This window comes from Glycine max, chromosome 12 (genome assembly GCF_000004515.6).
Source record: "Glycine max cultivar Williams 82 chromosome 12, Glycine_max_v4.0, whole genome shotgun sequence".
Classification (NCBI taxonomy): domain Eukaryota; kingdom Viridiplantae; phylum Streptophyta; class Magnoliopsida; order Fabales; family Fabaceae; genus Glycine; species Glycine max.
In genome coordinates this window covers 28,684,147-28,711,450 of record NC_038248.2, presented here as the reverse complement: position 1 = coordinate 28,711,450, position 27,304 = coordinate 28,684,147, and the positions used below count along the sequence as shown (strand labels likewise).

General features: G+C 36.2%; 1 pseudogene; it reads right to left on the bottom strand.

Moving 5' to 3' along the window:
* Nucleotides 1-1,221: 1,221 nt before the first annotated feature.
* LOC100797271 (protein PLASTID MOVEMENT IMPAIRED 2-like) lies at nt 1,222-27,304 on the bottom strand (annotated as a pseudogene).

Here is a 27,304-nt window from a genome sequence, read left to right as displayed (position 1 = left end):
GAAAAATCAGAAGATTCCTGTGATGCCATATAATGCTAGTTAGAGCAACCCACCAAGCACTCCATCTACTCTGATTTGTGTTTGTCCCAAACCCAACACAAAATTGAACAAAATGATTTAATGGGGAGGCTGGAAGGGGTCCTACAGCCTTGATCCATCCCATTGATTCCCACCACATATTTATTGTCCTTTTACAATTAAAGAAGAGATGCCCCACTTCCTCCTGCCCTTGGCAACAGAGTGGGCAACCAGCATCTTGAATATCCATATGTCTCCTTAACAAATTCCCTTTGGTGGGGAGCCTGTCTTTAAGAAGTCTCCAAATGAAAACTGCTGCCCTTGGAGGTATATTCAGATTCCAAATTAGTTTAGAAAACCTGTCTTGTGAACCGGAATCATAATGTCCTTCACATTTCTCTGAATACATATTGATGTAATGTCTTCCATAAAGCTTACTGCCAAGTCATGTTCATGATCAAAAAGATTTCTCCTCCACTGCAAATCCCATCTCCAATTGTCCTGGGAGAAATTACCCATCATTGAAATGAGGCTGTGTTGCTGACTGCTTATCATGAAAAGTTGGTTGTATTGCTGTTTAAGAGTGCATTCGCCTATCCATCTGTCATGCCAGAAATCAATTCTGTCACCACAACCTATCTTCCAAACCATGTTTTATCTCTTCGTCAGATCCTTCCACCAATTGGAAAATCCCCTTTTATCTCTTCCAAGCTGGAACTCCTTCCATCCACCATATTTGGAGTTAATAATTCTGGCCCATAGCTGCTTTTGTTCAGAAGCTAGGGCCCAAATCCATTTTCCCAGCAGAGCTTCATTGAACTTAGCAATATCTTTAATCCCTAATCCCCCTTCAGCCTTAGGAAGGCAAACATCTTCCCATTTAGCCCACAGGAAATTCCTTTGCAGAGCCACCAATCTATGAACCACCTTTTGAGGTATCTTGAAGAATGAAAGCAGATAAATTGGTAAGGCGTTGAGGACAGAATTTATTAGTGTCACCTTCCCTGCCATAGATATGTTCTTCTGTGCCCACTTGGATAGTTTTGATTGACATTTGTTGATCAAAGGCTCCCACACCATCGCGCTTGAGGGTTTAGCCCCAATTGGGATACCCAAATAATAGAAAGGGGTTTCTATTTTTCTGCAGTTCAGAAGTTGGGCTGCCTCATTTGCCCAGTTGACCATCCCTCCAATAATCCCAAACTAACCTTTGGCATAGTTGATCTTTAATCCAGAAGCCAATTCAAAACCTCGCAGCAAAGCCTTCAAAACTAGAACATTCTCCCAAAGAGCCTCTCCCACAAAAGCCGTGTCGTCAGCATATTGCAAAATATTAGTGGGCTCCTTATTCTTCCCAACCAAGTAGCTTCTATATAGATTTTTTTGCACTGCTTCCCTCATCAAACCTGTGATGCCTTCTCCAACTATGTTAAATAACAATGGGGCTAAAGGGTCCCCTTGCCTCAAGCCCCTAGAAGGGACAAACTCCTTTGAGGGACTGCCATTAACTAAAACTGATATGGTTGTTGTTGTGAGACATGCTGAAATCCATTGTCTCCACTTTGGACAAAATCCCATTCTTTGCAGCATATAGTCAAGAAAGGACCATGAGACTGAATCGTAAGCCTTTTCGAAGTCCACCTTGAATACCATAACTGGCTTCTTACATCTGCAAGCTTCCTCTATCACCTCATTGAGGATTAAGGTTCCATGCAGAATGTGTCTTTCTTTGATGAAGGATGTCTGTCTCTCATCAATAAGAGCAGATATAACTAGCCTCAGTCTATTTGCTAGTAACTTGGCTATGACCTTGTACATACAGCCAATCAAGGAGATTGGTCTATAGTCATCAAAAGTATGAGGGTGATTAATTTTGGGAATTAGAGCCAAGAATGAAGCATTGTTGCCTTTAGGGAAGCAACCATGGACATGAAACTCATCTACAAATCTTCTGAAGTCAGATTTTACCACCTCCCAAAATTCTTTAATGAAATTGAAGTTAAAACCATCCGGTCCAGGGCATCTCTCCCCACCACAGCTCCACATTGCATCTTTGATTTCCTTGTCTGAGAAAGGAGCAATCAGAATTTCTCTCTGCCTCTGATTAATTGAGGAGAAATTAACTCCATCAAGGGTAGGTATGATATTGTGCATTTCAATGAATCTATTTTGGAAAAAGCTCATAGCTTCATTCTTAACTGCAATGGGGTCCTGAACCCATACACCACCAATGAGAATTCCATGTAGACTATTATAACTTCTTCTGAAATTTATGACTTTATGGAAATATGCTGAGTTGCAGTCCCCTTGTTTCAACCATCTTTCTCTAGATTTCTGTCTTAAAAGGTATTCAAAAGCATTTGAGGCCTCCCGCAGTTGTTGTAAGGAAACATAAAACCTTCTGCAGTGCTTATTTTTCCACCCACATTTTTTTTATCAGCCAAGATAAATTATATTTATATATATTGTGAGTACTAGAGGTACAAAACAGTACATGAATTAGATTGAGTTTCCAGAAAATGGGTTTCAAGCTCAGGCTGCTACCAACAACATCATTACGGAAACAATCTGCCATCTCAAGCTCTCTGTCAAACAAGTGTCTTCTCCATTTAAATTTCCACTCCCACCCTTTTTCCACCCACATACTGCAGATGCTGCAGAATTTGTGCCTTAAATAAGCTGCAGTGCTTATTTTTGTAAAAGCTACAGTGCTCGTACATAACTTCAATTAATTTGAATCTGCTTTGCAAATGCTGCAAAATTTCAGGCTTAACCAAATTAGGATTTTCCACTCAGAAACCATCAATTTGCAGCATGAAGACACCACTTTTGAGATTGACCAAAAGCTTGTAAAGCATTGATTTGATACTGCTTCCCTCATCATGTGGCTCATGATGTTTACAATTTAATGATCCTTTGCTACCCTGCAATGAGACACACACAGATACACAAACACACACACATAGAGACAAACACACGCAGACACAAACACAAACACACACACACACATAAAGATACACATTCACACACACACAGAGTCACGCACACATAAAGACATAGACAAAGACACAAACACACTGAGCCACAGACACACACAGAGACCCACACACAAAGACACACACACTGAGTCATAAACACACACATACACAAACACACTCACACACATGGACAGACACACACACACATAAAGAGACAAACACACACACACACACACAGATAAAGAGACAACCACAAACACACACACCCACACACACACACAGATAAAGAGACAAACACACACACACACACACAATCACACACACATAAAGAGACAGACAAACACACAAACACACTGAGCCACAGACACACACACAAAGACACACACACTGAGTCACAGACACACACATACACAAACACACTCACACACATAGATAGACACACACACACACACACACATAAAGAGACAAACACAAAACACACACACACACACACAACTGTTGATGTCCTTGTATGTTCTTGTACATCATGAATGTTCTTGTATGTCATGAATGTTGTTATACGTGCTGAATGTAATTTGCTATATAAATAACTGTTGTTCATGCTGAGTGAACCGTAGATTCCCATTTGAGACTGAATGCAATGATTCTTGCGGATAGTTTGCATTAGTCATTGTATTTAGTCTTGAATTGTCCGTTTGGACAGTTTGGGGAGACTTGTATTTTTATGTTAGACTCATTCGGTCAGGTTATTATTATTTTGATTAATTTGATGAAATTTCGGTTGAATGCATTTCAAGTTGTTCTCTGAGTGCATACTTGATTATCGTGAAATTCGTTTCACCGATGTCATGTCGTGTACTTGGAGACCAATGTGAAATGCTGCCAAAATTTACTCAAATTGTTCAAAATAATGCTAACCATGACGTTTGAGGCTAACATAAAAGACAGTCTTCCTAAATGGGATAGGGCCACACCTATAAATAAAAAAGTGAGATTTGCATGCATGGATTTGCTTAGATGGATCGAAGTTGGATCAATCAAAGTCGCATGAGCCCAGAATATGAGGATGGCGTCGAGCAGTTTTTGCAATTTGCTTTAGAAAGAGGTCGACCGAATGAAGAAGGAAAATATTATTGTCCTTGCATCAACTGTTTGAATGGAAGACGACAACTACTTGACGACATACGGGACCATCTATTGTGTGATGGGATGAAGAAGAATTACACGACGTGGATATGGCATGGTGAAGTGACTGACATGCATACTGGGTCCCAATCTGAACCGTTTGATGTAGAAATGGGAGATCACTTGGAAGACCTGATTCGTGACCTTGGACAAGAGTGTTTTCAACAAGCACACGCCCCTGTGTATGAAGGATTGCAGAGTCATTCAAAGAAGCCTTTGTATACAGGGTGCAAGAAATCCTTAACCCTGTTGTTTGCGGTGTTAAGTCTGGTTAATGTGAAGGCCAGGTATGGGTGGAGTGACAAAAGTTTCACCTCACTGCTTGAGGTAGTGCACAATCTGCTTCCAGAGGACAACACGCTGCCTAAAAGTTACTATAAGGCGAAGAAGATATTGTGTCCCATGGGTATGGAGTATCAGAAGATTCATGCTTGCCCCAATGATTGCATACTCTACAAGCATGGATTCCAACAAATGTCCAAATGCCCTGTCTGTGGGACTTCACGGTACAAAGTGAAGGATGAAGAGGAAAGCAATTCTGATGAAAAATCCAACAAGGGACCCCCAGCGAAGGTTTTGTGGTATCTTCCAATCATTCCAAGGTTTAAGCGTCTGTTTGCTAACGAGGATGACGCAAAAGACCTTACATGGCATGCAAATGGAAGGATTTCTGATGGAATGGTCCGTCATCCGGCTGATTGCTCCCAGTGGAAGAAGATTGATGGTTTGTATCCGGATTTCGGGAATGAGCCAAGAAATCTTAGACTTGGACTAGCCAGTGATGGAATGAATCCATATGGCACCTTAAGCACTCAACACAGTTCATGGCCAGTTCTGCTAGTAATTTACAATTTGCCTCCTTGGTTGTGCATGAAGCGAAAATACATGATGTTGTCTATGATGATATCGGGCCCAAGATAGCCAGGAAATGACATTGATGTTTATCTAAGTCCGTTGGTTGAAGATCTGAGAAAGTTGTGGGACGAGGGGGTTGTAGTATTTGATGCGTTTCGCAAGGAGACGTTTGAAATGCGTGCAATGCTTTTTTGTACCATTAATGACTTCCCAGCATATGGGAATCTCAGCGGTTACAGTGTTAAGGGTCATCATGCATGCCCCATCTGTGAAGAAAATACAAGTTACACACAACTGAAACATGGGAGAAAAACAGTCTACAGTAGGCATCGCCGCTTTCTAACACCCAATCATCCTTACAGACGACTGAGAAAAGCTTTTAATGGAAGTCAAGAGCATGATATTGCGCCGATACCGTTCACTGGTGAGCAGGTATATCAGCGGGTTCAACACCTAAACACTGTATTTGGGAAGACCCAAAAGAAGGATAAAAGTCAGAGTTGCATATGGAAGAAGAGGTCCATTTTCTTTGATCTTCCGTACTGGTGTGATCTTGACGTTAGACATTGTATTGATGTTATGCATGTGGAGAAAAATGTTTGTGACAGTGTGATTGGGACGCTCCTTAACATTCAAGGCAAGACGAAGGATGGCTTGAATACCCGTCAAGATCTAGCTGATATGGGTATAAGATCACAGTTGCATCCAAGGTCTGATGGGAAGAAAATTTACTTGCCCCCAGCCTGCCATACTTTGTCCAAGAAGGAGAAGATAAGTTTTTGTCAGTGTCTTCGTCGGGTGAAGGTTCCACAAGGATACTCTTCAAATATTAAGAGCCTTGTGCAATTGAAAGAGCTTAAGCTTGTAGGGTTAAAGTCTCACGATTGTCATGTGCTCATGCAACAATTGTTAGCCGTGGCTATACGAGACATCTTGCCAAACAAAGTCAGGTTCACGATAACTCGCCTGTGATTTTTCTTCCATGCTATATGTAGCAAAGTGATTGATCCAGTAATGTTTGATGAGTTGGAAAATGAGGCCACAATTATACTCTGCCAATTGGAGATGTATTTTCCCCATGCTTTCTTTGACATCATGATTCACTTGATTGCGCATCTGGTCAGAGAAATCAAATGTTGTGGTCCTGTTTATCTACGGTGGATGTACCCGGTTGAGCGATACATGAAGATCTTAAAAGGGTATACAAAGAATCTATATCGTCCGGAAGCATCTATTGTTGAGAGGTACATTGCAGAAGAAGCCATTGAATTTTGTTCAGAATACTTAGAGAAGGCTAAAGCTGTTGGGCTTCCTGAGTGTCGGCATGATGACAGAGTGGGTGGTAAGGGTTCAAGAGGACTGCAGGTGATCACTCCAAGTGTAGAAGATTTGTTACAAGCTCACTTGTATGTCTTGAACAACAGTAATGAAGTTTTGCCATACATAGTTAAGCATGAAGCTTTAGTCAAACAGAATAATTCGAAAATGTCAAAGAATTGGGCGTTGAAAAAGCATAACAAAACTTTCTGTGATTGGTTTAAAGATACAATCTTTGCAGATGAGAATGCTTCATAAACATTAAGAAAACTAGCAGATGGGCCTAAAAGAAATGTTATAACCTGGCAAGGATACGACATAAACAAGTATTCATTTTACACAAAAGCACAAGATGACAAAAGTACAATGCAGAACAGCGGGGTCACCCTAAGGGCTGAATCTCAACACTTTGCAAGTGTCAATGATGCCAATCCTTGTGTAGCTTCCATCCCTTACTTTGGGTTCATTGATGAAATTTGGGAGCTTAACTATGTGAAATTTACGGTATGTGTTTTCAAATGTAAATGGGTTGACAGCAACACCGATGTGCGCACTGATGATATAGGATTTACGTTGGTAGACCTAAAGAAACTTGGTTACCACAATGACCCTTTCATCATGGCAAAACAAGCTAGACAAGTATTTTTCGTGCAAGACCCTTGTGATGAAAGGTGGTGCGTGGTTCTGCAGGGCAAAACAGTTGGTGTTAATGTAGAAGATGATGATTCATACATGGACACCTATGTTAGTCCGTTGACCGCTCAAATCACTGGTAACGTTGTCGGAGAAGAAGAAGCTGATGACGTTCATGCAAATCGAAATGATCATGATGAAGGATAGTTGATTAACATTGGCTAATGTAATTTTCTGCAGAGACAGAGGTCACCAAACCTAGTAAGTGACAACTACATTTTTCTCTTATTGAGGCATCGGTTTTTTGTTTCAATTTGCCTCCTTAGGACTTCATCCAGCTCATGTTTGTCGCCAGTTTCATCATCCACCACCCTTTTCTTCTCTGGCTTCTCACGTTCATTGTTGTTAAACCCATATTTATGCTCTCTTCCCTTCATGTCTTGTTTTATCACAACTTTAGTTGAATCTCCCATCTTCAGCATAGTTGAAACTCCTATCTCATTGTCCAATGCCACACTTTGATGGCCTGTATCTCTTTTCTTCGTATGTTCTAGTGCTTCAGCTTCAGAATGCATAAAGCAATCAGAATTTCCGAGTGATCACCAAAGGCTTCTGCATCAGCATTGACACTCTCCACCCTCTTTGGTTTATGCTTCTGTGTTTTCTTCCGTGCCTCCTCGTTATAAATCTCAGCTTTATTCGAGGTTGCACTAGAACGATCACCACCAATCTGTGCTTCTTCCTCGTCTATCAGGTCAATATCTTTCCTTTCAACTTTTGTTTTGTAAATTACAGTGTAGTTTTCAAAAGCAAAGGTGAAACGAAAGATATTGAGCTGGTAGAGGAGGAACAGGCACGGATTGGTGCTGATCCTTCTAGTGGGACCTCCAATAAATATGAGAATTATAAGAAGGAAGCATGGAAGAAAACACAGAAGCATAAACCAAAGAGGGTGGAGAGTGTCAACGCTGATGCAGAAGCCTTTGGTGATGACTGAAAAATTCTGATTGCTCTATGCATTGTGAAGCTGAAGCAGTAGAACATACGAACAAAAGAGATACAGGCCATCAAAATGTGGCATTGGACAATAAGACAGGAGATTCAACTATGCTGAAGATGGGAGATTCAGCTAAAGTTGTGATCAAACAAGGCATGAAGGGAAGAAGGCATAAATATGGGTTTAACAACAATGAACGTGAGAAGGCACATAAGAAAAGGGTGGTGGATGATGAAACTGCCGACAAACATCAGCTGGATGAAGTCCTATGAAGATCCTCCTCATTCTCAAAGAGGGGAACGAGCAACAATTTGAAGGTTGTATATTCAGGAACTAAAGAATTCAAAATAGCTAGTAATAAGAGGGATTTGTTTTTGGGATTTTCTGAGCACCAAGAGCGGCTACGCAAGAAGTTTGCACTTGAGGAAGGAAGGATGTTTGCAGCTAATGAACAAGTTTCTTAACTATTTGTCCTTAAGATTTTACTGTTTCTTTTTGCTAATATGTAAATATAAATGGTATAAGGGTATGGTGTAAAAACATGGTCTATATTTACTTCTAAGATTGTTAGGGGTAAAAATGACCATGTCCCTATGGCATAACCTTATATTATTTATATTTACATATAAGAAAAAAAAACAGTAAAATCTGAAGGACAAATAGTTAAGAAAGTTGTTCATTAGCTGCAAATATCCTTCCCTCCTCAAGTGCAAGCTTCTTGCGTAGCCGCTCTTGGTGCTCAAAAAATCCCAAAAACAAATCCCTCTTATTACTAGCTATTTTGAATTCTTTAGTTCCTGAATGTAAAACCTTCAAATTGTTGCTCGTTCCCCTCTTTCTTTTCTGCAAAAAAGAAAATCAAATGCTGTCAAAACATGGATGAAGTCCTAAGAAAATCAATATCAAAGAAAACATGGATGAAATCACAATTAAAAAGCACAACTACCTATCTTTCAGAGTCCTTTGGTTAATTTGTCTTGTCTCCTTATGTGGTGGGGTTTTGTTTAATAATGTTATACTTTTGCCTTCCAAAAAAAACTTATCACTAATCCTCTTTTCATTAATCCAATTTTGTATGTTATTGTATAAAAGATCATGGGTTCTCCACCTGCCTCCACTCCTCCTCCTCCTCCTCCTACTTCGAACGCATCGGCTTTGACGTCTGCCGTGAAGCGGACACGCAAAGCCTCATGCCTACGATCGTTGTCCACTAGACCACCTGGTGTTGAGAGACTAGTGGTGCATGTTGATCCTGCTACAGGGAAGGCCGACGGTCCCCACAAGAAGAAATTAAGAACATATTTGGGGGTTGTGGCATGTGATAAGGTGGACATCACCTACGAGAACTGGAAGGAGGTCCCTACTGCTCAGAAGGACCTGATTTGGGAGGATATTCAGGTATTTCTCTTTTCTTATTTGATTGTGTGTAATTAATAGCCAAAAAATTTCATTATTGTAACAAATAAACTTTGTTTCATGTTGTCAGGCGGAATTTGATATCCCAAAGGCTTCTGACAGTAGGACGAAAAAGAAGTTACTATAGACTGTGGGGGAGAGATGGAGGCAGTTTAAATCAGACCTCACGAGGAAATGGGCCCTTGAAGCCGATCAGGACGGTGTCGAGGACACTGTCTGTGACAAATACGGCATCAACAAGGAAAAGTGGGCCCAGTTTTGCCAGACTCGCAGAGACCCTTCTTGGGAGGTATGTTCCTTTGCCATTTAAGTTGTTTTTCATATTAAACATGATGTTGTTATACTTCATTCTACCCATTTCAAACATTATTGTTTAATTTTTTCAAGATGTGCGCATGAAGGCACAAGCCATCTAGAAGCAGAATACTGCCCCCCACGTTTTGTCTCGTGGGGGTTATGATTATTTGGAGCAGAAGCTCCTAGCTGAGAAGACCAAGAAGAAGATGCAGGAAGCTGCACAGTCAAGAAGCGTTGATGGCATCATCGACCCTTCATCCCCGGTCAGACGCCACGTGAAGTGGAAGATAGCCCGCACGAAGAAGACAGGGGAGATGACGACTGAGGCCGCAAAGGAAATCGCTGAGAAGATTGTAAGTCATGTTCAACTAACCATTACAATTATGTTTGAATATTTTGAGAATGCCATGTACCACTGTGTGTTTTCTGTGCAGGATTCGTTTGAGGAGCAGGCCACACAGGGATCGTTCGTCCCCCATGGACGTCAGGATGTTCTGGCCTCTGCTATTGGACGTCCAGAGCACCCTGGACGTGTCCGTGGTATTGGAGCCGGTCTCACCATCAAGCAATACTTTGGATCGGCTCCACGGACATCCCGCAGCGCTTCCTCCCTGCCTCCTGACGAATTACACCAGCTGACTCAACAGATCAGGGACTAGCTAGAGGAGTCCATCACAGAGAAAGTGACGAGGCAGGTCATGGCATCCTTCAGCCACCTTCAGTCGCAGATGCAATCTCAGGGACTTGCAATGCGTCCTGAGCCTCTGGTTGGTCCTGGTCCCTCCGGTCCTCGAGTGAGCACAAAGGGGAGTTGTGTTGATCCCTCAGGAAACGATCCTGAGACCGGTGACTCTGACAGGTGCGGCTTGTACATAGAAGCATATCCTGCCCGCCTGGTTGCCATCGGGAGAGTTTATGAGGGATCCACTATTTTTCATAACACTCCTTTGTTGCTTGGCCAAGTAAAGGTGAGTGTGGAGGAGGTTAGAGATGCAGATGCTCCAGTTCCTGTACCCACTGATGAGGTTTCCTTAGTGGGGCAGGCACTTCACACCTTCCTTGCTTGGCCGACACATCTGGTCAAGTCTTTATCACAGCAGGTACTTATTGTCCTTACTATATGTTTCTTCTTTTCAAATTAGGCTATTTAACTTTGTTTCATGAACAGGTAGCTGTGTCTCAGCCAAAACCACCTCCGAAGCCCGATCCGGAGGTCGATAATCCGCTTTATCTGATGGCATTGACCATCCCAGAGCTTTTCTTGAGGCCTTATCAGGTTAGATGGGATGCCACTGTGTTCGGGGTCGTTAATCCAGATTTCCCCCTGTACATAAAGCACGAAGACCTCTCCGAAATCGCGCACGGTGGTCAATGTCTCATCATATCAGTGTTACAGTTGTGGATTTTGTAAGTCTTTATATAAAAGGCTTTTATTTACCTAAGTTATGGCTTTCAATTCATAAATATTTAACTTTGACTTATCATAAACAGGCATCTCACTGAAACATGTATGCAAGCGGGGAATTCTGATATCTATGGATTCCTCGAGCCTCAGTCCATTCAGAGGTCTGGGCAATCGCAGTTTGAATCTGAAAGTTACATAAAGAGTTGGATGCAGAGTTCACAACGCGATGTGTATCTTGGAGCCTACCTAAATGGGTAAGTCACAAAATAACAAAATTTAATTAATGTTTACTAATGTACTAACCCATTTTAGGTTCCACTGCAGCGGACATTGGCAGATGGTGGTCATCCTGCCCAAGGAACACTTAGTTGTCTGGTTTTGTTCATTGCATAACAGGCCAGACAACTACCTTAAGGGGATTATTAATAGGTTAGTGTTCTTTTCAATACATTTGCATTGTAATACCTCAACGTACAACACCAGTTTTTAATTGTTACTCATATGGAACAGTGCTATCAAGGGTCTTGATGATGCTCCAAAGCCTAAATCAAAGGCTCCTGCTAGGTGGATTGTCGTCAAGGTACGTCATTTACATAAAACTTCCACTTATATATATTTCTTTATGTGTCTGTACACTAGTTGTTTAATTAATATCCAAATTTCATTATGTATTGAGTGTAATAGACAAAAAGGAACTACTGAGTGCGGCTACTATGTCATGCACTGGATGTCCACCATCATTTTAGGAAGTTTTAGAAATAATTGGGAAGCGGTAAGTTTATTTCAAAGAAAATCGATTTATTTATATTTTGTATTACATTATTAACTTAATATGATTTATTTAATCATGCAGTATTTTAACGACCCTAGACCATTGGAGCCCGAGAGATTAAAAGCATTGCGGATTCAGTGGGCACAGTTTTATCTCCGAGTTAGAGATCAGGCCTAGGATTTAGGGACATTTTTTAACATTTTTTACATTTTTTACATTTTCTATGTAACACGAACATTGAATTCATTTGTTGATTGTTCTTTATAATATATAAATCAATTATTTGATGTTTATTATCATTAAAACTGCTTGAAAGCAGAATAAAATGTTTATTTGCTGTGAATTGGGCCTCCTGAAATTGCATTTGACAGGTACAATTTTGGGTTTACTGTAAAAACAGAAAGTATATATAAAAAAAAATATTTGAAAACAACATCGGTTATTAACAAAAACCGATGTTAATATCATAACCAACATCGGTTATAATAGAAAACCGATGTTAACGTTTGTATATTAACATCAGTTTTTTGTGTATAACCGATGTCAGCATTTGTATTTTAACATCAGTTATCTGTGGATAACCGATGTCAACTATTGTACATTAACATCGGTTAATTATAAATAACCGATGTGAATATTTGAATAGTAACATCGGTTATTTATAATTAACCGATGTTATACACAAAGAACTACACCAAATAAGTGTAAGCATCATCAACGTTGACATCGGTTTTCTAGAAAAACGGATGTTAAGGGCATACATTAACATCGGTTATTCTAGAAAACCAATGTTAAACTAACATATTAACATTGGTTTTACTGGAAAACCGATGTCAACGTTCATCATGCCTACACTTTTTTTGCTGTTGTTCATTGTGTTTAACATCGGGTATTTAGAGAACCGATGTTTTCATATGTATGTTAACATCGATTCTCCAAAACCAATGTTAACATTCATACATTCAACATCGTCACTTTCAACATCGGTTTTAGAACCGATGTAGAATGTTCTAAATAACCGATGTTGAAAGTGTATTTTCTAGTAGTGACCCTTTCGTTCAGTGGCAACTCAGAGGCGCCTTCCCAACTTCGAAACCAATTGACCTAGCAATAGCATGGATGCGCATGAGGACAGCTTCAAGATGAGTTTTTGTTTTGTGAAACTCGTGTTAGTGTCTAGTGGATATTGTATTTTTTTTTAATAACATTTAATGTTTTTTTTCTTCTGATTTCTGCCTTTTTCTTTTTGGAAGGTTTGCTAATTTGAAAATTTTCCCGTTGTAGATTTGGGGATAGAAAACAGAGAATATATATTTGGCGACTTCACTAGCTTCCTATTTTTATTTTACCTTTTTATCATGTATTCAAAACCTCAATTTATTTTAAAAGTTTATAATTTATTATAGATTATAGATATGATTGTACAATTGCTGAATTTGCTTGATTTTAGCTCGTGTTTGATGCTCTTCTAATTGAATCTTTTTTGGTTGTTTATTTCGTGTATAACCAGGTTCACATTTCTGGCACAATAGTAATATATATAGTATTATAAAGCTGGAACTCCGGTGAAGTATCATATTCTCAACTTAACCTACGGACACAACATGATGTGAGTGATTTACTTTCTTTATATTCAACTTAATGTGAGTGATTTACTTTCTTTATATTCAACTTAAAGTATGCTTGGATAGAAAATTTTAACTGAGGAAAGTTATTTATCAGAGAATTTAAATTTTTTTAATCTAAAATTCATTGTTTGAATGTTTTTCTATGAAGAATTTAAATTTTTGTAATTTTAAAATAGAATTTTAAACAACTACAAATATAGAATTTTAATTTCCTTCTAAAAGGTGAGCAATTGAAATTCTCTTCTTGATAGAAGAACCTTCCAAAACATTCATGTATTTTCTTTATAACCTTCATCCTCTTTTCACCTTAAAGTTCTTGAAATCCCATTCTTGAACTCGCGACTCTTCCCTCACGTCGATGATTCTCTTCTTCAAGAAACACCGTCTAAACTCACGGAGCGTCGATCGGGTGCAGGCGTAGGGGACATGTAGAACAGCACCTGTCAGTCAGGGGAGCAGCTATTGCTGCCTATCACCCGGTGGAGGTGCTCGTCGACGCAAATGGCTCGGGTCATGCCTTGCGTCGTTGACTGAATGTGATCAGGTATGGTGGTGTATGCTGTCATATCCTATTTCCATGCGACTCCCCATGCCACATCAATATTCTTCTCTTTAAGCACACCAACCATATCTTCTCTTCTATTTGCATTTATTTTCTTTCACCCTCACAAATTTAATTTTTTTTTATCCAAACATAAAATTTAAAAAATAAAAGAATTTCAATTAAAGTATTTTAAATTCTTATAGAATTTTAAATTGAAGAATTTTTTGGTTTGGTGTTCTCTACCGTGTGTCTATTCACTAAATCTTTAGGAATAGAAGTTGTTAATGTGAAAAACATAGCCTTATAAATCTGAATTCTTTTTGGGAAATGTTGTTGAAATAGTATTTCAATTTTCATATGTTTTATTTTAGATGAAAGTCAAAAACAAAACGCAGCTCAACTTGATGGTCAGGATTGTTTTGATTTTTTTCAACCAAGGAGATTGAATGAAGTTAATTTTAAATTTTTGTATTCTTTTCTTGGTGTAGTTCCTGTGGCACCATGAATGCATTGGTGATACAAATTGACATGGCAAATATAAATATAAATATAATATAATGTTGATATAAATTATGTCCGTGTATTTTTTGAGATGAGACATGAACATAACATAATAATCAAGTATATTTGAGTCTGATTTTGAGTATTATTCAACATACTGTTTTGAGCCTATTTTTTTAATTTTGAAAGGTCATCTTGAGGTGCCTAGCTAGGTAACTGGGACAAGATGGGTCATTAGTAACCCTTCGGAAGAGATGGTTCAGTGAAAGGTCTTTTGGTTTCCAATAGGTTAATTTATGGGCACATAACTTTCAAAAAGTATTTTCCCATCTCCAAGCACCCTTTGGTTTCCCAAAGTCTTTTCATTGCAGCTTTAAAGTCTAACACATCACTAAACACATTTCGTGTATAAATTGCCCTGTTACATTCTTTTTACATGTTACTACTACTTTTCACCATGGATAATGAGCACAGTATCTTCAATAGAGAAGGGAAAGCCATCATCATGACTGTTCATGTTCAAGATTAGGTAATCCATGGTTGTATTGCTTCATTAGTTTTAATTGTAGTTCGACAATCATTTCTTGATATCAATCAGTTTTTGTGGGGTTTTACTTTGTAGGCGTTTGGTGAGGTTAACAAGTCATTTATTCGGAAGATTGTTGGTGAACTAGAGCAAACCTGGATAGACGAAAACAATAATAGGCATACGATTAGTTACAATGGAGATTTGATGAGATCACTTGTAACAGATGGTTGGTTGGAGTGGAGGAACTTCTATGGAATTCATGGCAACCAACGCGTTGCACTATGTTATGTGGGAGCATCTACCTTTCAGATCACCATTTTTAAAGGGCATTCTCAACCAAAAAGTTTTCCAAGAAACCATTCTTGCTATCCTAGGGATGAACAAGTTGTTTGCTTCAACATGAATCTCAACAGAAACACAGTAAATGCGAGCCGTTTGGTAGGCAAATTGTGGTTATTTGTTTTCAATTCATCATTCATAATTTGTATACAAATACTCGTTGTGAAAATCTCATTGATGCAGGACCTACCATATGAATTTTTTTAGTTAATAAATTAGTTAGATACCCGTGCTTAGGTACGCTTCGCTTTGCTCCATTATATTTTTTGTTTTGGTATTGAAATTGTGTTTAGATTAAAAAGTTAATTTTGTTTTTTGAATGTTTGAAAAATGAGAATTTGAGATAAATTAATAATATAAAGTAAAGTAGAACTTAATTGGGGTGTATTAAAGTTTTAATGGATATAAGAATAACAATAATTTAAATGCATATATGTAATTTAAGTATAATTATTATTATATTTTATTTTTTACAATGTTATAATACATAATCAAAAGTGCACTGAAAAATGGTAAGAGTTGGATGACTTAATGGTGAAAAACACCAATCAAAACATTTGTAATATTTGGTGTTAAACTTTAACTCAATAGACATAACTGTAAGTGTGTAAAACTTAATAAATGAGAATGAAAACTAATAAGATTGAGATATGTAATATATTTCATAAATTAATATTGTCTATTTAGTTTGGATGATATTTATGGTTACTCATGTTTTAAAATTTTATAAACAATAAAATACATAATTTTTGTCTAATTTTAAATCTAAAATTAATTTTGAATATAATTAAATTGAATGTCATAAAATTATAATCTTAGGCCATTTAAAATTAATTTTAAATATAATTAAATTGTTATTATAAATTGTAGTAGACAATATATATTTATAGAAAAGAAATCTTTGACGGGGAGAGCAAATAATTTTATGTGTTTGAATTAGATGATAATATTCTTTACTTGAGTTATAGCTCTATATGGATTCCTACCAAAAGCTAAAGAAGTAGCTCAAGTCGTTGTACCTAGTAATAACAGATCCCTCACCGAAGAAAAAAAATAGCAAAAAAAAGTTACACTTTACCCATGATATTGTATATGAGTAAACTTGATATTTAATCGTTATAGAGCATGTTCAATCATTTTGTTAGTGAAAGACTTACATGTAGTTTGAGTGTGTCTATTAAAATCCTTCTCAATGATAATAATAATAATAGTAATTCATAGCAGTAACACCTGCAAAAACAAAAACTGTAAGTACATAACATTATCAATTTTTTAAGTTTCCACAAACATTTAGAATAGACAAAATAAAAATCTAGATTGCCACTATCATCAAGATGCAATATCTATGTATTGGTTGCATGACTATGATTTACTATTCAAAGCATTTTATGAGCACACCAATTGCCCATAAACTTAATTACCCATATAACTTTAACATTTAAATACTAAAAGCAATAGGTTGCTATCTGCTCCATTGGTATCAACTAATTTGTCTTTAGGTAATAGTATCATAGGATACAATTTCATTTTCTCATACTCAACAACACAAATAGAATCTACACCTTGGGTGATAACAATAATCCTTTTATGTTTTTCTGAAGCTTTTGGCAAGTGAGAAATCTTCAAAGTTATTTCCTCAATATTATCAGTTTGCTCAATAGGACAATAGGAAAAGAGTCAAAATACATGGCAAATTAAAACTTAAACAAAAACATAAAGCTTTCAAACCTACTAATTAATGATTACCTCCCAGCCTTGAGCTTTAAAAAATAATTAAAGGATTTACAATATGGTATAAGGAGAACAATGAAGTCATAAATCAGTCCAAAACGAATAAAAAAACACAATATCATTCAAACAAAATGTACAAAGACTCATATAACATTATATAAATAAAACATTAAAAAGAACAAATGAGTATAAATCTTTTCTGCATAGCCAAAGAAAATCTTAAAGTACATTTGGGGATTTAACCAAACACGTAGCTTTCAACCCACAAAGTAGTACAAAATAAAATCAAATAAATATTTATCTATTTCTCCATAACCCATCAATAAAGCCACACCAAAATCAATGGAACAACAAAAACTAATAAAATCATATGAATGAAACATTAAAAGAAAAAAATAGATGAAAAAAGAGGAATAAGGGAAAGAAGAGGAATGAACTATGTATATAGAAAACAGGATATCCATCTTTATATATAAATTTATTTTGTACTACCAAATAGTTGAAAAGAGAAATGGGAAGACTTACCAAAAGTAGAGAACTCTTAAGCTGTCATCATTGGACTTCAAATTGATACCAACATTTCCATGAATAAACCATAATCTTTATACCAAAGAGACACACATGCATAAATATATGCTGAACAAAATAAATGAAGAGCATGTATGGAAGATTTTTGAAGAACAAAATACAAACACAAAGTGCTGCCACACAAAGAAAAAAAAGGTAGAAACTTTTCAAAACTCATATGATGATACAAGTGTATCATGTGAAACATAAAACTCACTTAAATCCCATCATCACAATAAATTTTCACGGTTGAATTAAAGGACCTTCAGCTAGAGCCTACATATGTTACAAAATTGAACTTCAATTACAATGATGCGTACCTACCTCATAGCATATCTAGAAAAGAAATTTTTTTCATAAGCCACCCAATGTTATATGTATATATAAACTATCCCAAGACTTGATAAGGAACTTACCCAAGACTTTCAAAGAGATGTATTGTTTTACCAAAAGCAACACCTGTGAATTCAAATATTAAAGTTGGACATTTAGGCAAATTCTTCCCATTTGAAGTATTGATAGCTTTCACTTGATTTTCATCCAATTGCTCAAACCTTGATTCCTTAACACCTAACCCACATAAATAGAAACTCATAATTAGTGACAATAGCAACATTTGTTGCATCCTTCATAAAAAGGAAATTTCACACTAAAACCATCATAACTTGATTTTGCTAGAAATCATAATGGAATTTGGGTGAGGCATTTTATCAAACACCTCATAAGCAAAACAAATTTCAACATTTCTTCAACATTTCATCAATGGTGTTCAACAATATCCATATGCTGAGATGGTGTATAGGAGCTTGCAATTTTTTTGGTCTGTCAATTAATGGTCATTGTTGCTTTTTGTAACCTAAGTCTTGCTAGAAATCATAATGGAATTTGGGTGAGGCATTTTGTTAAACACCTCATAAGCAAAACAAATTTCAACAATTTTAAGTAGGATTTGTTTTTATGATATAAGAAGCAAAAGCAAGACTAAAAAACATCAACACAAATTTGGAACATATATCAAATAAAAATTCCATATCTAATGAGAAGAAAGAAGCAACATAAGACAAATATTTCAAACTTGATCTGTCACATTGAAATACCTGTTAGTGTGGCGCGACAGTGGTGGTGCAACAATGTTGTTTGGTGGTGGTTAGAGTTTGGTCATGGTGGATGAAGGGTGGAGAAGATGGTTCTAGTCGAAGATGATGCGGTGTGGCGATGCTGGTGCGACAATGTTGTTTGTGTTAGATGAGTGGAGAATATTTTTAAAATTCAAAATGAAGACAAAATTATGCATATCTGTTCAACAATATCCATTTGTCAAGATGGTGCATGGGAGAAAGGATTTTGAAATTCAAAAAGCTGTCAAAAAAAGAGTCGATTGACAAAAATGGTCTCCAATTGGACGTGTCAATTTTTTAGGTTGTCCATTTTGTAAAATGAACAATTTATTGTTTTCTTGTAATAAAATTAGATAATAATAGTTACAATAGATACTTACATAGTATAATTGTAATGGCGAAGCACCTATTTAATTAGAACCAAAACTAATATGATTGAAATATATAATATATCTTATAAAATAATACTGTCTATCTAGCTACGATGATATAAATCATTATTCATATATTAAAATTTTATAAACAATAAAATACATATTTAATTTTATTGAAGTTATTCTTGTTAGATATGTTATTAGTATATTATTTACAAAAGACTAAACTATGAAGTAAAAATCTAAAACTACCAACATATTGAAATGCATTCATGATGAATATATTGAAGAACAATTGCAAGACTAATTTGGAGCATCAACTTGGCAATGTCATATGATAAATGATTTAATAAAAACATGAAAAAAATTAAATTATTTTTTTAAAATTTAGAAAACAAAATTAAACCCAAAAATTAAAAAATTTAAAAAGTATTTAATCTTATGTTTATATATAATTATTTTTTGAAAAAAAATGTATAAATGATGGTTAAGATAATCATGACAATGGAGTACCACGAGATTGTATGTTATTCATTATTCTTGTTTCCTAACATCATCTCCATCTTCGTCCTATATGCTTGACGATGATAATAAACAAATATAGAAGAGAGAAAATGAATATTAATAACAATAATAGTTATCATAGATACCTACATAGTATAATTGTAACGGTGAATTGTTGGAATTTTAGGGGATCCTTATAAAATGTCAATAATCACCAAGAACATATTATGTTAGATTATCAAGAAGAGTTTTAGGAATACCTGGATCCATAATGATTTATCAAACAAACACAACGGAATCTGAATTCGTAGGTAATCGGTGACTTCATGATTCTTTCTCAACCGGAACCTCTTTATTCCTTAATAAGACTTTCGTAACTCTTCAGATGGGGAGAAATGAAACTATATGTGACGACTCAGTATATTGGGAACAATAGCCTTCTTATAGCTTATTAATCTAATAGGGTTCCCATTATCCCCTAATGGGCCAACATTGACATTTGCTCATTTAAGTCCATATCCTCTGATTTAGTTGTCTAACGAGCTCACTTAATTTGATCACATAAAATAAAACCCACTAATGATAAATAACTAATATAATTGTCTTATAATATTAGCCCACATTAATTATTAGAATAGAAAATTCCAACAATCTCCTACTTGGACTACATATTGTAACAATTATATCAAAAATCCTGAAGTGCGCATTTGTATGCTATTTACCTTTAGACTTTCACCTTAACAACCTAGTCCATCTCATATATCAATAATGAAATCATTGCGGCTTTTGTCACTACAACAAATGTAACTAGACCCCAATGACTATCACATCAATACACTTAATGACATAGGTCAATATGGATAAGCAACATGAAAATTACATGCAATGTGATCTTAGTCATGCCTATTTCCAACAGGTCCAAACTTTATTCTTTATAGAGATCTATTCCAACACAACATAAATATTGCAAACAAAACAAGCTTATAATGAAATGATAAACTTCAACTTTATTTCTGCAGAAAACACTACTACAAAAAGCAGTTTTAACATCGGCAGATTAACATCAGTTTTGGACAAAATCGATGTTAATCTAAACGCGGTGGCATAAATGTAAATAATATATATTCATTAACATCGGTTTTTCCGAAAACCGATGTTAATTAAAATATGTTAACATCGGTTTTTTAAAAAACCGATGTTAATTGGAGTAGTTAACATCGGTTTTCCAAAAACCGATGTTAACATATGATACGGTAACATCGGTTTTTTGGAAAACCGATGTTAACGTCTTTTGATTAACATCGGTTTTTAATAAACCGATGTTAACGTATGATATGTTAGCATCGGTTTTTCTCAGAAAACCGATGTTAACATTAACATCGTTGAGTTAACATCGGTTTTTTTTTTTATTGAAAATCGATGTTGGACTTATATATTTTAAAATTTCAGAACCCGAGCCCTACACTTTTCCTCGCGCTTTGTTCTTCTCTTTTGCTCCATCTTCGCTTCTTCTTCGCTTCTTCTTTGCGACCGTGAGTATATGTTCTTCAGCTTGTTTGTACGGCTTATCCATGTTACCTAGGTACAATTTGTTTTTCTTCTTCGCGACCTTAGCCTCTATTGTCTTCTTCTTCTTTGTTTGTTTGTTTGGGGAACTTGTGCTCACTGCAAGGATGTTTGTTTGTGTGTATTGCAAGGAGTTGGTTTGTGGAAGTCGTGGTAGCTCGAAGGAGTTGGTTTGTCATCATTGTCGTGGGCTATTTAGGGTGCTGACTTTGCATTCCGTTTGGGGTGTTCACTCGTGCTCGCAAGGTGTCATTTTCAGTGAGTAATTCAGATTGATTTGTGTCCTTTGAATGCCTAATGGGTAGGTAGGTAGGTGTGTGTTGTAATGCGTATAGCACCATGGCAAATGTAACAATGTTCTACTTTTCCTTTTATTGTTCTGTGTTTTGAGCTTTGAGGAGTCACTGTCTCACTTGATTTGTTGGTCATTGTGCTTTGTTTTTGTTGGATTTTTCACTTCTGAAAGACCTAGAAGGTAAAAGCCTATATGACCTTTTTGAAAGAGGCAAATGAAAGGAAGACAAATATGGGTTTGTAGGGCTTGTTTTTGGTGTTGTGGGGTTTGTGTAAGGGTTTGTATGGTTCATGTATGGGGTTGTGGGTGTGGTTTGTCCTGTTGAGCCAGGTGCTTGAGAAATTGTTGTTGGGTTTAGTGTAGGAAATAAATTTGTTGTGGCTGGAGTTGTAGGGTTTACTACAGGAACTGCATCCAACTTGGTATCAAATTCATATGAGATTTGTTGTTGCTCTTCTCCGAATGTTGTGGCTTTACTTTGGCCTGCAAAACAAACCAAGGATCTTTCAACTCTTCAGCAGGACAAATGAAAAGTAATTGCTGAAATTGAATTAGTAAACCTGAATTATTTAACTTATAAGTGTTTGTGTGATTGCTCCATCTCATATTTTAAAATTAATTTGCTTATGAACTGTTAACTCTAGTATCTCAGCAGTGTCTCCGTCTAAATGAAACAATTTAATTTGCTTTTCAATCCTGTGAGGTTGTCTTGCCCTGTTTGAAATGTTGTTATCAAATGCCTTTCTTATCCTCACTATCGTAATACTGTCTCAAAGAACTAATCTGATTAAATGTGGCTGATAATCCATGATAAGAAATTATTTGTAGGATACCTTGAACCAAGATGAAGCCTCAGCTAAGCCTTCCTTCCGTGATAATCCGTTATAGGACATGTGGGGCTTTTTATTTGTAGGATACCTACCTACCAATAATAATTTGTATGGGGTTGGTGGCTTGTCATGCAAATTCTATGTCTTGCAAATACTTGTATCATAGAATTAGTAATCTAAGATCCTTCTAATCTTTTGTTTTCCAGGAACTCTATAGCTAGAAGATACATTTGATTGGATTTTAGTGGTCAGCTGATTGAGGTACGAGGTTTGTTTGCTACGTCATCAGTCGCTTTGCTGGACTTGCTAGACGTAATCTTGCATATACTGAGGTACGACTTGATCGAGGTACGACCTGATGAAGATACATTTCCTTGATATTTTTGTATGCTTTGCTGTGTTGATGATTTTGTTGGTGAGAATTGCAATTGTGATGTCATGCTATCTTGAAACACAAGCTGACAATTAAAAAGATATTGTTTAGTATGAATAATAGGGAAGTTATGCCTTAATTATCATGCTATTTTGATAAAGAGCTCATAAAATCTCCGAACCTTGTTCATATATTCGTCCGAACTGTGAGTGTTCTAGTGAAAATGAAGAAATCCCCTACTAAAGGATATCGATAAGCAATTCACAAAGTATGTAGTGTATATTTTATATTCTGTAGTTTCTTTTTGAAGGATAATTCATTGTTCACCTATGTAGTGTGTATCTGGATTCAATTCATGGTTGCGTGTCTTTCAATTTACTTGCATCCAAATATACTAATATTATAGGAGTCGTACACCCGAGTGGGTGTTGACCTTGGTCAATACTTTGCTACATGAGTTGGTTATGCCTTTTTTGGACTCAGGTGTTCTATAATACAAATTGAACCTTAACTCTAGTTTAGAACAGTTTCAATTTCAATAATGATGGAAAGGGGGAAAAGATATTTGAGTTTGGGGTTTTATGCACCATACCTTTCATCCTCTTTCTTTTAGACAACTTTGTTTTTAGTTTTTACTAATAGGAAGAAAAGGAAAAAGATAATAAAAGGTAAAGCAAGTAAATATTTAGTGGGATTATTCAAAAAAAATTATGAGATCGATTCTATCAAATAAATGATGAAATTTAATAGTATTTCAATGGCAAGACAATTGAGATATATAAGTCTAAGTTAGAAAATTAAATTAAAATAAATAAATTATCAAATTAAAACTTAAAATCATTAACTTTTCTCTTGGCAATTAAATATGAACTTAATTGATTTGTGTTTCTGGGTAATGAGTCAATTTACATCACAATCATATGTAGTTAAGGATTTGCTGTCATAAGACCAATCTATGGCTGGAACGACAGTTTGTCATGCATAACAGCCAAGTGCCAAAGACTATTCGCACAGAAGTCTCTTGGGATGATGCGATCCATTTTGCGTCTTCGTGAAATCAATTAAAGTTGGACACTTGTCATAGACATCTGGAGATGAAAAGGAGACAAGAGGCAAAAGAAGTCGAAAATGAAATAAGAATATACACGTGAGATGATCATGTAACACAAATCCTTGTAATTGGAAGCTTAAAATTAAAACCATCCCTTGCAATGCAATCTTGCAGTGTTAGTCCTTAGATATTTGGATTTGGGTCTAGTTCAACCCCAAAAGGTAACTCAAAATTTAAAAATTGCCGTTTACTTATAAACTTTATTTTGGTCATATCATTAATCGATATAATATTTCTAGCATGCAATGCATACACACGACAGACTATTCTGTCCAGATTTAAGACATGTCTTGACCCCTAAGCTGTATGGTAATATCTTAATTAGACTAAGAACCCAATGACTCTGCTTGTAATGAACTTGGAAGATCAAGTTTGAATACATTTAGTGAACTTGCAACAATTTACACATAGTTCTTCAAGTGGACAGGACATGTGGTGCCTCTCTTGGGCCTACCTTCATGGACCTGAGGTACTGTGTCTGTCTCTTCCTGGGTGTTGCTATCAGATTGATGTGCCATCATTTTCTTCTATTTTCTAAACCCTTTTTGCACCATTTTAATTATTGATTGGTCTTAATTGTCAATTAATTAGGCAGTTTTATTATTTGGGCCCATTCAGCTAATTTGATGTTTTTAATCTAATTTCAGGAATTAATGAAGCATTGGGCTTGAATCTAGCATTGGGCTTGAATCTAGAATTGGGCTTGGACTTGAAGAGGGCAGACTAATTTATTCTATAAAATTAGATCTTATCTTATCTAGATATTATTTAGATTTGATCTCATCTAGATATTATTTCATCTAGATCTTATCTTATCTTATCTTATCTAGATTTGATTTTATTTTACTTATGGGCTTGGATTTAAAACATATTTGTAAGCTTTGGGGCTGAAAAAACTATATAACAGCACCAAGGTTCTAGTTTAGGGGGCCCCCTCTTTCCCTCGGGGGAGACTCTCTCTCTCTCTCCTCTCTCTCTTCTATTTTTCGTTTTTAGTTTTAGTCTCTCTTCTCTTTCTCTTTTATTTTCATTTTTTTCAATTCCAGTTCAGACTTTTAGTTTTATCAATAAAATTTCATTCTCTATTTGATTAATGGAAGGCTAAGTCCGCAGCGTTGTTTTCCCTTGAGGATCAAGCACAGTTCTCTTTGAGGTTCTATTATTACTGTTAAATTCTGTTTAGTTTTTCCTCTTCACTAATTACTTTGAATTTGTTGCTTTTAATTCATGCATGCTTAGTGCTTGATTAATTGTCTCTGCGCTTAATTTACGTTCATGCTTAATGATCGTTTATGAGTAATTGGTGTATGTGATGCTTAATCACATAATGAATGCCTTATGTTGAATTTCGCTTAGTAATTTAATTTAGGGTTGGATTAAGTGGTTAAACTGATAAAGGATAAACTCTCGTAACCTAGGATAAGAGACTTGCTTGTGAATCAAGGGGAAGCAACGTGTTTTAATTCTGATATTTTCTAATTCACATATATTCGCTGTTTAATTTACAAAAGCAAACAACCCCCCCCCATCGTTACTGTTACTGTTACTGCAAGTATATTATGAACATTTGGCTTGTCACTGCTCGTTGGGAAACGACCTAGGATCACTTCCTAGTTACTGCATTTTCATGTTTATTTGATTCGGGTACGGCCTCGATCACAGATATTTTGGATTCTCTATTCTATCCTTCCTTTTCGTTGAAGAAGAAAAAAAATCTTGCTCTAATGGGAATTTATTGTGTTAGAATTATTTTCTGATAAAATTTATTAGTGGCTTGCATTCTAAATAGCACCACAGGTGCATCAATAATCAATTATCAGTTATTTTTACAATTCTAAAATAAAAAATTGTTTTAGTAATTAGTAGTAAAATCCTTTATCGTTGTTATGAATGGAACAATGATAAAAAAAAAACACTTGAGCCATGTGGGAATGATATTATGAAAAGGAAGGGAAAAAGGGACATAGTGAGAACTTGGGTTCTGTGATGGGAATTGCATGGCAATCACTAATAGATATGTTGCCTCACACACACTTTTCCTTGCTTCTAAATTTTAGCAATGATAAAAAGCCACAATTATCACTTTTTGTATTTTGAATTCACTATCTATCCCTATTGTTTTTCTTGCCCTAAAAAGCTTTGTCAAATTTGGTATTACCTTCTTTCTCTTCTTAATAGTAAAAGGACTGATATGCCGAGCTGCAGGTGAAGCAATCTTCTGAAACTTTGCTCCCCTTGCAGGAGTTATAGTGCCATTAAGTTTGATGCTCTTTCTAGACATGGCTCTCTGGAAGTTCTTGGATGAACTCTTCTCGCGTTTTCTTGGCCAATTGTCAAGCTCCTCACTACTACTAACTCTTCTTGAAAGCATCTTCTCTTTGGTGTAAACCTCCAGCTCTTGCTCCAATTTTGATTCTTTGAGTTCTCTTTGAGCTATTTTTGTTTCCATCAGTATTTCCTTCTCGCTGGCCTTGAGAGCTTCAATCCATGCCTCAGCTGCTGCTACTTTTTTATCAGGAATTTCTTCTGCTGAGGCTGCATGATTTGTTAAATACTCATACTCAAATTTTGAGATAGTGATCATGGAACTATGCTGTGCTGTTAAAGCTCTTTCTCTCATGGTACTCTCAGTAAGAGTTTTCAGCTTCTCTAAGGTTAGAGCTTCAGATGCTTTGGCTACTTCTAGCTTTTGCATGACGCCTTGCAATCTTTCCTCGGTCATGTCTATATCTAACTCAACTTTTTGAATTTCTTCCTTGGTGGCTGCAACTTCTTGGCTTACATCCTCATTTTCCTTTTTTGCTTCTTCTGTTTCTGTCTTCAGCTTTTCAAGAGTATGAGATAGACTCACGACTATGGATCTGGCCTTTTCCTTAGCAGCATACACAACTTCTAATTTAGACTTTGCCCTCAAAATCTTGAAATTGAGATTTTGAATTGTTGAGTCTACTTTCCCTTCCTTCTTCTTCAACCTATTTGTCTCAGTAGTGACATGCTTCAACTCATTTCTTATGACATCCAAAGAGGCCATAAACTGGAAACCTTCTTCTCTAACCAAAGCTAATTCTTTCCTAGTTGCCTCCGATTCTTTTGTTATATTTTGTAACACTATAGAGTCTTCTAATTCCTCCCCTTTTTTGAATCTTCCTTCCAATTGCTTTGTACTCCCATCTCCTTGAACCCTTTTATCCATTTCCTTAACTGACTTTAACTCATTCTGCAAGAAATCAACATCTGATATTGTCACAACCAATTTCATTTCAAGCTCCTTTGACTCATCAATCTCTTCAATGGCCTCCTTCAAATTTCTCCTCGTGCTTTCCAATTTGAATGAAAATTCATTTGCTTCCTATTTTCTCTGGGTCTCAATATCTATCAGTTCTTTGGAAGCCTCAATCCGGGTAACGGATGGTGCGACCAT